General features: G+C 33.3%; 1 protein-coding gene across 11 annotated transcripts in view; it reads left to right on the top strand.

Moving 5' to 3' along the window:
• LOC100167267 (homeotic protein antennapedia) overlaps nucleotides 1–16,913 on the top strand; it is a 217,155-nt gene that overhangs the window by 169,496 nt on the left and 30,746 nt on the right. Inside the window, exon 1 of one of the 11 annotated variants that reach the window (XM_029488494.1) lies at nucleotides 1,725–3,713. The exons of the other annotated variants lie outside the window; for them this stretch is intronic. The gene's annotated coding sequence lies outside the window, so the exon portion shown is untranslated. Of the gene's footprint in view, nucleotides 1–1,724; nucleotides 3,714–16,913 lie in introns of those variants that run through there. 11 annotated transcript variants of the gene reach the window in all.

The raw sequence follows: 16,913 nt of genomic DNA, 5'->3' as shown, positions 1-16,913 counted from the left end.
CTACGGGTCGGAATGAAATGTATTTAATTGCCGCAAGTTCTCACAGTTGGACGAAAAATAAAAACTGCGCGACGCGCGTCCGCCTCCTTTTGTAATATATTATTGTAGGTATTAGATAAAAATTAGTTAGCTATTGAAAACGTGTACGGTAATAATATAATATAATATGTGTCACGGCGACGATGGCGTGTACGAAATCGAAAGGTGTTTTTCGAGTAGAGGAAATATATTAGTATTATATTATGTCATGCGCGCGTATAATAGGGGACATATTTGTTAAGGGGTGTCCCTAGAACTGTTTATTTGGCTTCGCATATAAAGACGACGGCGATGTGCTTATCCCCCCCCCCCTTCTATATATATTAGGCGGAACGGAGAACGTAGTAATAAGTGCGTTTGCTATTAATATAGTAAAAAATACAAATTCATCGGTGACGACCTTTAATTCGGATCCGTTTCTATCAAAATCGTTGTCATAGATTATTCTAACGGAAATATAATGAAATTTAATTTTTAAAACCAAAACTATTGTCTAATATGTGTTATCGGAAGGTTTTTAAGTGTAAAACACTTAAGGAATATCGCAGTTTAAAGTACGCATGTACGAATAAAAACTTACGTGAAACACCGAAAGTTCCATAACGACAAAGAAATGTAATTTATATATATAACAAAACAAATGCACTCTAAATTTGTTTGTAAGTGATATAGTTATTTATTAGAAAGTTTTTGGCTCAAGAGTTACCGACTGAATCACGAAACCATTATATTTTCCTTTCGAAAAACGGATGGTATAAAGTTTCATCCACTGATTTTTTTCCACTTCGGGAAGTTTTAAAACTATCAAACCTCGGAGGATTTTAAAAATGTTCATATTGGTAATTTATAATTTTATTTTTACACCAGTCGAATATATCATTACAACACGGCGTCAAAACAATACTAGTAGATTTTAATACCACGTACAATAGTCGAATACTCTCAAATTCCTGAAACCCATGATCTGTGCTTATATCTAATGATATTTTTATTTTTATTTACGATTATTCCGTTCATCTGAGCAACTGCAGCAGTACAATTAAGTATGCAGCCGGCGGCCTCTTTTTAATAGCGCCAACGGAATTTTTTCTAAGCAGTAATAATGTTATGTGTGGAAATAAAAAACAACAATAATAAAACTATATTCTTATCAACCGCGTATATCGTGTGACCGTGCGAGACGAATGTTTCTGTGTACCTACATATATATATAATAATATATAATATAGAAATTAATATAATTACTACCTGTTTTATACGGTGTATAGTTATATGGGTATCTCGATGTCACAGAATTGAAAACCGAGTTTTCCGCACATTTCACTGCAAGTATTATAATAATATACATGCGCCTACGATTATGTTTCAAGATCGATTACACGAAACATTTTTGACGGGTCGACGTTTTTCGCGTTAATACCCAAACGTAAAATATACTTCTCAGGCCTCTCCTTAGTCCCTATAGGCATACAAGGCGACCCATAGCCTGATTTATTAGATAATATTATTTTATAAAATTTTATAACTTATATACTCGTGGAAACAAGAACATAATAAATACTTTTCGGCGTTCAGCAGCGTTGGGTGTGGACGGGAAATCGCCCGAGCGTGCGTATGTACGATATATATATATATATATATATATATATATATATATATGAACGTCCGCAATCAGTGCCAAATATGTTTGGCGGCAAAATATAGAAATAAAACCAGACTTGACAATTTGGCCGAGAGAAAACGTCGCATACAATAAAAAACCACCGTACCACGGCGGCGCAAAAAAAACTGTTTTATTTTTCGTGCGTTCATCCACCGCGTAAGACTCCTCGTACACACGCCGCATCCTATGTGATACTTTCCGCTGAAGGCGTGTTGTATAATACTATGTGGAATTGGAATACTAAAAAAAAAATCATATAATATAATGTCTTGTATATAGGTATAGCATAATATAATGAGCAAACGCTTTTGATTCATAATTGGATTTTTTTTTGCCAAAACTATTACACGGGTGCTTATTAAAACTGCAAATACTGTTCATAATGCCAAATTTTTATTTTTATAAATTTATTTATACGCGTACCTACCTATAATATGTGAGCCTTTTGACAACAGGATAGTGAAAGCTGTTCGCATATCGAAGAATTCGTTCACCCACTCGCTGTCATATTAACTGTTGAGATAAATAAAGATTTTAATACAATTTAAATTTTAAACTACCTACTTGTAGGTATAAATACAATATACCTACATTATATCGTAGAAAAGTTATAGCAAAATATCGAAAATATGTGCAAAAGTTGGCGAACGCATTACAACGGTGTACTTACCTATGTATAATATGTTTTTAAGCTTAGCACAAGCCTTATACTCTAACGAGAAGTAGTAGGTAGCACTCAAATTGGCCAATTTCAAAAACGCATTTGACTTGCTGGATACGTATAGTAAGAACAAATTAATAATATTTATATGATTATATCATATTACGTATAACCTCTTTGAATGATTCCGAAATTATCATACGGTATTATAATATAAAAAATAGCAAAATAATGTAAATATTTGTAGATTTAAATAATTACTTATCCTATTCTCATCACGCACCTAAATGCCTACATCAAAGTTGAGCTGTAGAGCGAAAATACCTATAGAATAAGGGTTAATACCCTGCAGGATATTATATTCGTATTTCGTATGGGGGTATAATAGGTATAGGAGAGAACTATTTTTTTCCTACCTTAATCGTGCATGTATAATAATAAGGGAGGATAAAATCTCGTATATAGGTGCGGTACCTACTTCCTCTACAAAAAAAAAAAAAATACAATACAATACGATACAAAAACTAAAAACCCAAAAATACATTTTCTATCGTCGTGGTACATATGTATTATATACCTGTATAATATATATCCTATGTCATATATTATTATAGTCTTGGTGTCCTAAATGAGAACCTGGTCTGCGAATGGCGGTGGCTGAGAGTCGTCGTCGCGCGGTGGCGAGTAAACAAGGGTGCGCGTGTGCTCGTGCTTATACAATACGATTCGTATTATGTTATAGACCAACACTATACCACCACCAAAAAAAAGCGTATACGCCATTAGGATTTGTCCTGCACACACACACACACACACACACACACACACACACATACATATTTGAGTGAATACGGTAGCGAGCGTTCGACGTTGGTGACGATGAGTATACACACGACGTCGACGGCTGCATCGGCTGTCGCGGCGGCGGCGGCGGGCGATCGGTGTCGGTGTGGGCAACACGGTCGCGGGGCGGAACGGAATAAAAAAAAATACGCGAGCGCGCGCGCGCTGCGCGCACACATCCGTACACGCGCACGACTAGCGTTTCAATACGCGTCCGATGTACGACGGTGACGGTGCGCTCGACGTCGTCGTTTTACCGCATGATATATCCGAGAGTTCGCAGTGTCGTCGTTATTAAAAGCAATTTTCAAATTCGATACGATTACGCACGCGGTGTACCACGCGCGGGATACCGGAAGTGCAGTGCGCGACAGTTTTTCGTTTTAGTTTTCCGCCGCCGCCGCTCACAACCGGTTGTGTCCGGGGATGATATGACATTATTACATGACTGTGACGTTGCGTCCGTCGAGTGTACGCGAGCGCGGCTCTCCCGGAGTCGCACGACAGGTAAATTCGTTTCGGCTCTATTATAACAATAAAATAATATTATACCTATATTGCATAAATTATTTTAATTATGTATAATAATAATAATTAGCGAACTAGATAGAAAACGACCTTGTCAACCCAATCCGGATATCGAAACAGTTCATACTAATAATAATAATAATATGTTATAATGGATGTTACGGATGTATATATACTACACTATACGTGTATATATAATAATAATAATAATCATAATATGTGTATCGTGCATAATAATTATAACATTATTATACGATATGCTCGCGCTCAGCGAGGGACGATTGGCCACGGTGAGAACGTCGTTGTCGCGCGAAGGGTTTTCGTTATTATTAAAATATATACCTACCTATATTTTCTCGTCTGATAGCTCAATCGTGTCCGAGAACCGGTTTTTTGTTTTCAGGTCCGTTTGTACCGTACATAATATAATGACTGTTACAATACATTTGTCCCATAAACGCGCGCAACAATAACGAATTATTATCATAATTTATAAATACGCCTACAAAAATACGTATAATATAGGTTTTTAATTTATACTACCGGAGATTTGTATTATTATACTTTTTATTTTAGTGTTTTAGTGTTACCATTATTATTTACTGGTAGTAATTATAATATTATGTACCAAAGTAACTACATTATTTTTTGTTAGTCCCATCTAATATAGGCTCACGTTTGTTATAATATTTCGAACCATCGTCATGACGTATGGCGAACAGCCACATTATTTAATGATAAATTTATTATTCACAATTGCGATACAAATCGCTGTATCTACACATTTTCTGCGCATAAATACCATAAATATATAGGCGTCATGTAATCGTAGTATTTGTTATCGCCATGAGTTAATAAACACATAGATCATGTCTGGAAAGCGTATTAAAATAGGTGTTTTAAACAAACATAAAAGTATAAAATAGTAAAGTTTCGTTTCGTTCGGATTTGATCACTTTGATGAATAATATATTATATAGACCATATTTTAATTTCACTTTACTTATGCGGTGAATTACAATAAAGTAAAGATGATGTTACTGAAGTGTTGGGTGTGTTAGGGATACCTACATGTTTATGGTATGGACACATGCGTGTAATTGTTCCGCTAAATAATATTACGTTAATTAATAGAGTTAAATGTTATTATAGTTTAACATTAATTAAAAATAAAAACGCAACCTACATGTTATACTAACACGGTCTATTATCTGATGCTTTTTTTTTTCTTTTTATGAAGTTTATTGCTTGGAACTGTGTAAAATTGAGGAGTTTGAAAGAAAATTTAATTTGGAAATTGCCTACGAGTTGAATCGGGTATAGATCAAGATCATAGGTCATACGCCACTACATTTAACCCGAATCAATCATGATATAATATTTTACTATGAGAAATATTTTAATTAAAATATATTATGTACTTAAATATTAAATAATAAATATTTTTCGGTTCGTTAATATCAGTAAAGAATAATTAATCATTGTAAATATTTTTAAAATGGACTTATCATAAAAAATGGTTTTACATTTAAAACATCTCTGCAGGGAATTAAAACATTCTTTGTTTTTGGATATTTTCAATATAAGGTGTCTTATTTTTTAATTAAATTTATGATATACCTATAAGTAATTATTTTTGTTATCTTTATATAGATATCAGTAAAGTTGGAGTCCATGGAAATTCTTAATAATTGTGACTTTAGGTATAATAATTATATGTATTAGGTATAATGTAGATATATTGTAAATTATTCATTAAAATATTATACATTTTCTATTCAAAATCTAATTTACCCGTACATTCTATAGCGAATCTCGTGAATAATTATTCAACCGCCATGCATATAGTTGTTCTTTTATGACTTAGCATCAGTTATATTATATAATTGAAAGTATGTCGGTATGCACATTCAACAATTATTCGTATAAACTTTCATTAATTGTGTTGAAATTCTTTTTATCTACAGTACATGATAATGTGATACAATATATAATATTCTTATGAATTTATTTTGATAACGCACGCACAGGTATAAAATATATAAAATGGTACCTACCTGCTGGATTCAGAAGTAATCGATAATTAAACAATGTCGGCTATGAAAAGTTCTGCAGGTTGTCTTCAATATACATACATGTAAAATAACTTATGTGCAAAATACATTCGTCTATATTACTATATAAATATATTTAAAAAACACTTCTTATTGAAGCCGTCATGTTGTATTTGATAAAAAGATTTTGCACGCGAATAAGAATAATAATAGAAAAAACGTGTACCGGCAAAACTACATATGTACCTAAATAATATAATAACCTCCTCCAAATAATTTGCATTCGTTGCAATACAAAATTGTCCATTAATATAAGGCTGTGCGTGTGTGTAGGTATACGAGTTTAGTGTCGGTATGGTTTTTTCAGAGTTATACGTTATATATTATGCGAGTAGGTTAGTAAGCACTTTAACCGGCAGTAATATTATAGGTACCTTCCATAATAATAATATGTTCACCGATCTGTTGGAATACCGACTTTAGTAAATAATATGTGTAGGCACCTCTACTATATAATAAAGCTGCTAGTGTCTCGTTATAGTCGTTATGCAACAATGCGCTGTCGTCATAAGAATAATAAATTTACGACGTTGCCCTTGAAGCGTCAATAAAAATATACACATCTAGTTTTCGAGACACACGACGCGTGTGTATATCTACGCTGGTTAGCTAGGTATAAGGTACACTCTATCGCCACGCTAAAAATGCAGAGTAAATAATAATTTTATCATGTATTCATATATGTAGGTTCCTAGGTATATATAGGCTTATAGTCAGTGGCGTCATTTGGTGGGAGGCAAGGTGGGCATTTCCCCCTGTCTGATTTTAACAGCCAGGTTTATATCTAAGTTACCCATTTGGGCTGATGAAAAACTTGTTCCTCCCCCCTCTGTTAGAAACTGAAATGACGCCACTGCTCATATAGTCGGAAGCGAACTCGTATCTATTTGACTTCGCCGATCTCCGGGCCGATCGTCACGCTGAACGTATATTATGTACCTATTATAAGTATAACCCTATAGGTACTTATAATATCTATCCATTATATTTCGATACGTTTTATTACTTAAACCGTCGACGACAAGAAATCCGTTAAATACTGCACAAAGCTTTTTTCATATACTCCGCTAAAATGTAACCATAAGATTTATATGCGCGTACCTTCCCTCGTTAAGTAATAGGTACCTAAGCATAATATAACATAAACAACACGTCCACGTCGAAATGTACGTAATAATATGATTATCATTATTATATCGTATAATAACATTAATGTTATGAAGCCCGTTGAAAACGAATGTAAACAAAAAATAATATTACAATAATACGATTCACGACAACAACGAAAACCGGAAAACCCCTGTAGTATAGTTTAGGCGCACCGCCGCCGCAAAAGACGCTCGACGCACGGAGCCCGTTATAATTTTCCACGATGCTTAACGATCCGAGGTCTCCCCGATCAGACAATTAATTTCGACACAAACGAGATTCGGTCTGCGGAGTCTGCTGCAGTGCGCGTGTACATTATTGTTTTTCTTTTCTTTTCGTTTTTCACCCCGCGTGGTAAACTATCGCGTCGCGTATATACGAAAACAATATAAATAATAAATGCGGTGGTGTGTATATATACACGTTATATAGACATATATATATAATATAATATATACCACGACGGGCTAAATCACGTCGGGACTTAAAACTCTAACCGCAGGGGTGGTCGGTGCGGGGCGGCATAATACTGGACACGGGGTGGGGCGCCCTTACGTCGCCGCCGCCGCCGCCGCCGCCACCACCGCCACTGCGGTGATAGGTGCGTTATTAACGAGCTTTCGGCGCGACGGGGGTCCCCTCGCCCGTGCCTCACGCTCAACGGGTTTTAAGTCTGCAGAACAAAAGGACTTTGTATGTATGTGTATAAACTACATTGTGTAGATATATACAGGGCGAGTCACGCGTGGGCGTGTGCTTTAATACATTTATCGTGCCGCCGCCACCGCCGTCGTCGTCGCAGAAATTCACATATTATTTATATTATTATATACATAGGTACACATCATATTATGTATAGCGGAAATTGTACCTCAGAAGTATATACGTACCAACCGCATAAACCGTATTTTACTATAGGTAGGTATATACATATATAATTTTCATTACAATCGGCGTGTATACTGCAGTGTTATAGTCGTTGGGGTCGGAAAATCTAAATCGTTTAATGCGTGCCATATTATAATATATTTATATATGAGATCGTATATTTAATACAATATATAATACGTAGTCGATTTTTTGGAGGGCATAATAATATGTATAATATACCTACTTGCGAGTGTTGAATTATAAGATCGGCGTCCGCCCTCAAGCTAGGTGTCTTTTAATAACTTAATAAAATATATATATTATGCTATCGTGTTTGAGCGTTAAACACCCCTGCTTGCGTACCCTACAAAGTACAAGTGCAACCCGTGGCCCATTATTGTTTATATTACAGCTGTAGTCGAAGATTATAATAATATATATTATTATTACAATCGTCTGACAAAAAGTTCGTTTTTGCGATAGTGCCTATGTATACCTATACGGCTATACGCAATAATAATATCATGTGCGCATTCGTTTATACGAATTATACTGTTTTTAAACCTACAAAATTCAGTGTTACCGAATTCTTTCTGAAAATTTAGCTTTTAAAAAATATAAAATATTATAATTAGGACAATATATTACGTAATGTCGCATATATTGTGAATTCGAAAAAAAGGCGCTAACGAGATTAACGTCAACGTGTCCAACGTTATAGTAATTTATTAAGCTCGTTTAATAAATCATAAAATAAATGTTTACATTTAGGATGGTTTGATCGTACGAGTAGGTATAGGTAGGATTTTTCATTTTTTTTTTATTAAAAGTTTGTTTATTTCCCTGACATCCGTAAAAATGTGTTTTTCGAATTACACCAATTCGACATACAGTGATTTTGTGGCATAGGCGTATAATATTAATATAAACATACACAAATTGGTTTTTATTTACATTTTCAGTTTAGTTCTTAATATGTACACAGTAAATAGGTATATGTTTTAATTGGTATCCGATCGTTGATGCGATATGTCGCTGCTCTCTCTTTCCCCGTTGTTAGCGCCGTTATACATAGTTGTATAGACAAGACTAGGGTACGTGCCAAGTCGCACTACAGACGCACTCATAACCTATAATCGAGTTGTTTTCGTGTTTACACCTTATACCTATACCACGTACACGACCGCCGTTTTCTATCGAATCGATTTCCCGCGTCAAGCCTACGTGGTGCTATAATATAGACATGTGTAACTCACCTATAGTTGTTGAACATTTTTTTACTGAAAAAAAATGTCTAGATAATATTGTATAAGTGACTGCAATTTGCAGGTTATGTAATAAATTGAAAGCTCAATACCTAACGGCAATACGGCATTAAAATAACCTGTGTCTTAGTGTGTGACTCTGACTTGAGTGACTGAGTGAGTGAGCACAGTGTAATATACTTTTTAAATACCCCACACTGCAATGTGCCTCTATCATAAATCTGCACACTATATAATAGTATCATTAAACTTAGGTCTAAAAACGGACAAAAATATGAATCAAAAAATAAATTAACAAACAATATTATGTGTTAAAACAAAAAATAGATTTACTGAATTATTAAATATGCGCTATTAATTAAAAACCTTCAAATACATGCCAAAACTGAGCAAAATAAATTTTTGATTTATATTGTTTATTATATACTCGGTTTTCCAAGTAGAATTTTTATTTGGCTTTGCTGTTCATGGAACCATCTATCGAATATATGCAAATTATATATGTTCCTAAGTCCATAATAATTATAATATAACAGTAAAATATTCGACGTACACCGGTTTTCAGTGATAGCTAATAATAATATATGACTGGGGCCGGATTATACCTACTACATGGTTGTTGGCTAAATATCGATTGTCTGTGCGGTTTCGGTATAGGTAACCGGAAAATAAAAGTGTACCCATGTCATTTTTTAACCACGCTCGGCACCAATCGTCATGATAATAATAATTGGGAGGGGACGCGGAAAATATTATATTGTACATCACACGCGATGTGCGCGTGCGGAAAAAGCCCGCGGGTACGGTTTACAAAAGGAAAAAAACCGATCGTAAAATCATTACTGACGCGCGTGTCGAACTATTTTATTTATTTATTTTTTTTGTGTGAAACTGATAACGCGTCGCATATAATATTATATTATACATGTACAGTGCCAATAAATTATAAAACGCTTCTTCTTTTCATTTAGCCAATAATGTGATTTATAGTGCTTTGCGCGTTTCACCTTTCAGATTAGAGCTGCTCGCATCCGCGCCAGTCATGCGTATTTTGTTTCTATAAATAACTCACAAAATAATATCCTATCTCGATGATTCATGATTCAATAAACATAATATAATATAATATAATATTATTAATAATATATAGTGAGTAATCTAATTATTTTATTTCCATTTTTTGTTGCAGGTAAGAAGACGTCAATTTTTCACTTTGTTTTTATATAATATAACCTATATATTGAGGTCTACTCGGTGAGTTGCATAAAATATACATAATATTATTATATATTTATGACTACAAATCTCTGTTATTATTATTTATCTATATATATTAGCACGCAATTGTCGTTATTTGTTACGCGCACGTATTATATTATGTTGCTGCACCGGACTTCAGTCGAATTTTTAATTACAATAATAAATTTATACACATAGTATATAATAATTAATAATGTTGTACGTCCGCTTTTCGCGGTCGGTAAGTATACTTCATAATATGTACGATAATAATATTTGCGCTTGAAAAACTTTTTTTTAGACTCTGTATTTTGTAAATTCTCTCAAATTATCGTTTATCTCCGTTCTCTTTTCACAGTTTTATCATTGTATCAACTATCAATGTGTTTCGAACTCAGAGTCGAGTGTGCCGTCCGTTTATTATTATCGCAATTCGCGAGGTACGAAAACGTCAATAACGTTCGATTCGTAATCGCGTGCGTGTGTCACCATCAAAAAATCGCTCGTTATCGTTATGGGGAGTTCTCGCGCTAATAATCGGACACGTGGAAATTTACGGCTTTCGCGTATGTAGTATCGTCTCTCGTCCCGCCTATATATAATACAATGTGGAGCTGTTTTCCGCCACGCATATCTATATCATGAAATGATGAAAATATAAATAAATAATAATAATAATAAAAAAAACAAAAAGCTATATGTAGAAAACGAAAATAATATTAAATAAAAATAAATCACGTGCACTATATATATTATTAAATATTATTTTAGTATATATATAGAGTATAATAATATATTATACGCCGATATTACAGTCCTTATACGCTCGACGGGGTTATAGTTCCGCCCCCCCCGCCTCACCATAGATATATATTATTATATATGTTTATATTCTATTCATATTTATATGGTATTATATATTATTATATTGCAACGGGCAAACGTCCAACCGGATGTCCACTGACGCGTGTTAGCTGTTTATCAAAAAACGCCACCGCCCCACCCGCCGCCGGCCGTAGTGTCCCTGTCGTGCTCCCCTCACCATCGATTCTGTGTACATAATATACATTTATATAATATAATAAAATATCATATACGCTCACTAAATTTATCTCCCTACCCCCACGCCTAGACCGTGAATTTTCCTATTAATTTTCCAGATATTGCCAATATTCCGAGTGTCCGTCGCTAGTACACATATTCATATAATAATATATTATGATATTCAATACTTTTTTTTTTCCAAGTGCGGACGATACGATCCGAATGCATATAATATATTATATAGATCACGCCCGATCAGATATAACGCCGTTGACGCCGTCCCTTTTCACAGATTGATTCTTTAAACACAGTGAACGCACTCGTTATAACTTGTTTGAAAACTTTCGATTTAGTATAGATGAACAATATTTTTCTTTTGTCCCTGTATTATTTTTACCCTTATTTCGGAGGAAGCATTGGCTACTTTTGAATTTTAAATCATAACCCATAGGAAGGTACCTAATTGTGATATCATTACCTGAAACTGAGTTTTTATGTCTATAGAACTTTAGGTTAGGTTAGGTTATCAATCATTTATAGGCGATACGGCGGGATGCAACTACTTTTTCTGTTGGTACTTGGTACTTTTTGTAAAATGTAATTATATTTTATATTAATTATATTGTAAAAATAACACTTAATGTCGGTTTAATCAATTCTCCAGATCAATTCAAAAATAAAAATCATCTTTAAATGCGAATAAAAAAGAAAAAATCGATCAATATTTATAGTCATTCGCATGCTTTTAAAAGTATGGTATACTTCATATTAAAAATTTAAAAATCAAAAGTCAATAGTAATATCACCAACTTACACAATAACCCTAATACATAGGTACTTAAATGTGTCAAAATAAAGGTAATTTAAAGTGTTGGAAACTATTGTAAAAACCGTTTTTGACAAAAAGTGAAATCTTCGAAATAATGAGTGTTGGAAAATATATGTTATAAACGAATCGTCTTGTAGTTTTGTATTATGTACCTCATATACATACGTGCATATATATTTTTACAACTATTTAGCGAGATAGTTTGTTGATAGATATACTGACTATAATAATATAGGTTAAATTCTTTTGTAACTTTATTAACGTTTTTCTTCGTTAACAAATCAGTTTTAACGACGGCGACAGCAGTCGTGATCGTCGCGAAGACACTATTACTATCAACGCACGTCCCTCCATGGATGTTTCCTGTGCACACGATGCAGATCATATACCTTTCTCTTTTAGTTTACCGTGACAAAAAATTTGCAAACTATAGGATTCTTCAACTATGCGTGAGATGGTATTTTTTTTAACCGAGAGATAACAAATGAACTTTTTTATTCATATATTATATTATAATTTATTAACTCGCACTACAACTGCTTTCTAACGCGGCCATAACTATATCATCATTAAATATTATCATTTGTGTGATGGCGGTATGCGCGTTTAAACGGTTCGCAAAAAGGGTCTAAACCCGTAGCCCATCCCCTTGCGGTCGCTTATACTATAGTTATATGTGTACGACCGAGTACAAAGATATTTCTGAAAGACGAGAATATGGCCATTATATAAACGTTATATTATTATTGTTGTTCATTAAATATTCTACGTTTTATTGATTTTACGTTATTTTTAACAATTAATATTTAATACTATTGTGTTTCCGATAGCGACAATGTAGGTAAATCCATTCACATCTTAACTTGTACCTATATTAAGTGATATTGATTAAGCGTGGACCATTTTAATTGATTATAATTTATAAGACTTATAAAACTTCTGTGTTTATTAAAATATTATTAATTTATTAAATACACTATTAAAACTAAGAATTTTATTTTTGTTATATACAATATACCTGATAGTGGATAAGCTTACTAAAACGATTTAACTACCGACTTGTAAGCGTGTTATTATTTCTAAATATACGTTGCTATAACAAGTTGTATAATATAATTAATAGTCAGCTGCATTCGTGATGGATCGATAAACCTGGTTGTATTTGTATAATTTTGAGTGTCATTTACTAAATAGGTATGTAGTCAGTTCGCTCTCGGTTATTCTCGATGAACACCCAACCATCTCCCGCTGTTATAGATAATGTTCAGCCACATTATCGTATAGAAGATTTTTCTCGGAGAAAAATCACATTGTAGACAGCCACCCTTGCTTTCGAATCGGGTGATATAAGTATACAAACAGAAAAACAATTCAGCGCGCACTTACCACTTAACTCAACCTAACCCGTTCGATCGAATCCGACACAAATTATCATTCCATACGAAACGTGAAATATAATAATTATTTATTTAGATAAAGGTTTTAATATATTTTAGAGTAATTATACGTTTTTATGATGATATTTCGTATGAATTTACTTTGGCTTAATTAAATTCGGGCCTTTTTTTATAGCGACAAACATAATAACGTATTACATAATAATATAATATGAAATTATGTAATAATTAATAACTTCTTATTTGCTGTCGAACAAAAACGTCCGCTGCTGATGACATTCGAATAAACATTATAATGATTAAATGATTTCTCTCGAGGAAAAAAAAACAAACCAACGCCCAATTATTGATCTTTTTTCGGGGTTATCAAACTTTGGTCACGCATACCACTGATGGTACGCGGAAAACTATTCGGTGGTACGGGAAATAATTTATAACACGTATTTACATATTGTATTGATCACAATATTTTACTGATTTATTATTTTGAATTTGTTTGTTTTAAGTCTTTAAAATAAGAGTGAAAAAAAAGTTCAAGAATCTCCGATCGATCTATTATAAAATACCGCGCTCGCACGGTGGAATCTTCCGACCGCCGCCGAATTACCTATTCGCGATTATACGTCTTGACGAATGACGTTTTCTTGTATTATAATATAATAATATTATATTGTATAGTCGAGGTTCTCGTCCTAGTGAAATTTTCTTCTACGGCGTAGCTCGATGGGAGGGGACGGGACGATAACAAAGGACCGGCTTCTTCTTTCGATTGTTCTCCGCGTGCGCCTGTGTATATGATACACAAACGGGAGACCATGTGCACGAGTATATTATTATTATTATTATAAATCTTCTCAAATATAGAATTCCGGTCCGGCCGCGTGTGTGTTAACAAGACGTGTGATCCTGGTCTTCGTCACGACGTATTATATAGTCATGTACCGTTATAAATTCATTAGTCGGTTATTTGTTTCGGGTAAACAACGACGATGAGGACGACAACGCGCCACCGTCGTGCCTATATATTTCGCTGCGTGTATAATATACCTACCTACGTGTGCACGGCGTTATGACTGGGACATAAATGTCTATATAAAATATAATGTAATATTGTAATATTGTTATTAACGGTTTAATATAGAAACTATAAAATATCGAAACGTTTTTGCTGCGATAACCATGATTATATACCACGTTATCATCCTCGGCACTTTTCCAATACATTGTATTTCATTGCTTGTTTGTTTGTGATCATATTAATATAGTGATAATAACTGATAACGGAAATCCTATATCTCGCCGTTATAATAATATTATAGATATCGCGACGAGGTATGGGATTACATAGTCAGAGTATGGTGTATACATACACCGACGATATACTGCGCAATATTTCTGGAAAATATTTCGTAAGTTCATAATATAATATGAGACGCGTTTTACGCATTTGAGCATTTTTCGATTGCTAACACGTACAACAAACCATCCAAAATTCTAAACACCGCTCCGCGGTTTCACTATAACATTATTTCAACTGTTTCTTAAACGGACGGTGATGGATTTTTTTTTCATTGCCTGTTTACCATTCAACCACACTCTGTTGAAATAACAATCATTATAGGCTGTTATATACACTATACAGTAGCATATGAAATGTTTGTATAGCGATGGACCGTTTGTATACCTCGCTGCGTATTGCCATGTGATTTAAGTACAAGCGTTTCAGTTTTCAGAAAATACGTTTAAAAAAATAGAAAAATCAAAACGTCGCCTTATGAACAGTTCTGTCGATCGCGGCGGCTTGTGCAGTAAATAACGTAGATTTCATAGTACTATACGACATTAACATTAAACAGGCTGCGCTACTATTTATTTTAATACAACGAAAAAAAACGTCATCGTTATTTTCTTTCCCCGCGAAAACGATCTAAAACAAATATAAATCCCATCGAAAAACAAAAAACCTTGTCCAATAAATTTACGGCGAATTTTGTTTGAAATTAAAAGACAAATTAAAAAAGAATTATTATTATAATATATCAACAGCTATTCACGTCGAAAGTGTACATTGCATAATGTTTGCTTGTAAAGATGTCTCTTGAATATTATATAGCACCGTCCGCACGCGTGTGCACATTGTGTCGTCTCTATAGACGCGCATATAATATTTTATACATAAAAGTCTTTAAATTTGTAGTCGTTCTATATTATTAAAAAAAAAATGCATTAATTAATAAGTGTATCGTAATTAATAATCGTCTTTGAATGTGATAGTGTAGTTGTATTATAAATAAGTTATACTCTTCTTTCCGTGGCCGATCAGATACGGTGTATAGTTAAAATTAAAAACACGACATCACTAATTTAATATGCGTGGAGTAACATATAATATTATGTTCCGGCTATAAATAGGTATAGGAGCCTATATATATATCGAAGAAATCGCATTCTGAGTCGAAAACCGCGGCGACGAAAACGTTTCCAACTAAATTTTGTTATATTTTTTGACAATGACTATTCCGTCGTTGTTCACTGCAGTTGTTACTTGCGTTACGCAATACATTTGAGTCTTAATTATTGTGATAGGTCATATTATTATGAGTGCAGGTACGTGATAGAAAGGTTACTTGCGAAATTCGACACCGTGATAAACCATAGTACATACCTATATAATATATTTATGAATCGTAACAAATTATAAACGTCTATTATATATTACGACAATGTTTATCGCGTAGCCGGACATTTTTTTTTTGCCAGTTTCGTTTCGTTTCTTTCCCACCCAATAGTCGAATTTCACTGTTTATCTATTTACGTATCTATCACAGTGTTAGTCAAGGCTGGGAAAGTTAATGATTTTTTTTAACTCAGTTAAGTTAAGTTAATATGCACCAATAACAAAAAGTTAAAAGTTAAAAGTTAATTTAACTATAGGTTAACTCAGTTAAGTTAAAAGTTAATACACACTTTTTGTTAACTTTTTATTAAGTTAAAAAAAAGTTAATTTGTTTATACAATGCTAACATACTTCATTTTTTTCCAACCCAAAACTAAATTATAGACTATAGTGTTTATATCTTATACAGTGTTTCCATATTAGTTAAATTCGAATTATATACATTTTTTACTTTAAACAATTCACGGTAAATATTTTTTGACATGAAATGAAATATACTGAAGTAGTGAAATATGATAAAATTAAAAACAAAATAAATTAACTTAACTTACTTTCTTGAAATGAAAAATTAACTCCGTTAATTTTTACGTTAATT

The sequence above is a fragment of the Acyrthosiphon pisum genome, chromosome A1 (assembly GCF_005508785.2).
Source record: "Acyrthosiphon pisum isolate AL4f chromosome A1, pea_aphid_22Mar2018_4r6ur, whole genome shotgun sequence".
In the NCBI taxonomy this organism is placed as follows: domain Eukaryota; kingdom Metazoa; phylum Arthropoda; class Insecta; order Hemiptera; family Aphididae; genus Acyrthosiphon; species Acyrthosiphon pisum.
This window is presented reverse-complemented; position numbering and strand designations above follow the sequence as displayed.